Raw genomic sequence first — 1,149 nt, forward strand, 5'->3', positions numbered from 1 at the left:
GATTTTCCACATTTGAGTTACTTAAAGTGATGTCCCGGAAAATGAAGGTTTTAAAAATGAAACAATTTTATACATCGCCATTTAAAAAAAAATTACCCATTTTTCCGCAATGTTTTTGATATTTTGTTACCTTCGTTGATGACTTTTCTCGCAAGGTCTGGGTATATTTTGTTACCTTTTTTTGGGGCGTTACACCATCCCTAGGAGGTTCTAGGTATTTTGTTACCTTCGTTGATGACTTTTCTCGCAAGGTCTGGGTATATTTTCTGAAGCATAAGTCAGAAGTCTTCATCAAGTTCAAAGTTTAGAAGGCAAAGGTAGAAAACCAGACTGGTAGGAAAATCAAATACATGACGTCAGATAATGGTACGGAGTACAAAAACTCACAGTTTCAGAAATTCTGTGAGGAACATGGCATTCAGAGACACTTTTCAGTGAAGAAGACTCCTCAGCGTAATGATGTTGCATAGAGGATGAATAGAACTCTTTACAGAGAGGGTCAGATGTATGAGACGGAATGCTAGACTTTCCAAAGGATTTTGGGCAGAGGCACTTAGTATGACATGTTATGTCATCAATAGATCGCCACGGGCTTCATTGGATGGTAAAGTTGCAAAAGAATTATGAACAGGTAACTCAGTCAATTATAATATGTTACGCATATTTGGTTGACCTGCTTATGGAGATGTACCCAGTGATGAACGATCTAAACTTGATCCTAAGTCAAAGAGGTGTATCTTCATTGGATATACCAAAGGTGTGAAGGGGTTCAAGTTCTGGGATCCAGTTTCCAGAAAGGTGGTGTTGAGCAGAGATGCAGTGTTTGATGAAGATTTCATGATGAAACAGTCAGTTTTGACAGAGCCATGCCAAATGGAGAGACTTTGGGATCAAATATGATTCCAGTGAGCAATGAAATGGTTTAAATGAATAAAGACAAGGAACCATGCACTAGTTCAATTCAAGAACATGATGATTCTCACATAGAGAGTTCAGGTGGGCAGAAGTATCTACTTGCTAGAGACAGAGATAGACGTCTTATCAAACAAAGAGGCTATAAACTGGCAGGAGAAAGAACAATGGATGGGTGCCATGATGGAGGAGATGGAGTCTTTACAGAAGAACCAAACTTGGGAGCTTGTTCCATTG

Source organism: Lupinus angustifolius, chromosome LG04, assembly GCF_001865875.1.
Source record: "Lupinus angustifolius cultivar Tanjil chromosome LG04, LupAngTanjil_v1.0, whole genome shotgun sequence".
NCBI lineage: Eukaryota > Viridiplantae > Streptophyta > Magnoliopsida > Fabales > Fabaceae > Lupinus > Lupinus angustifolius.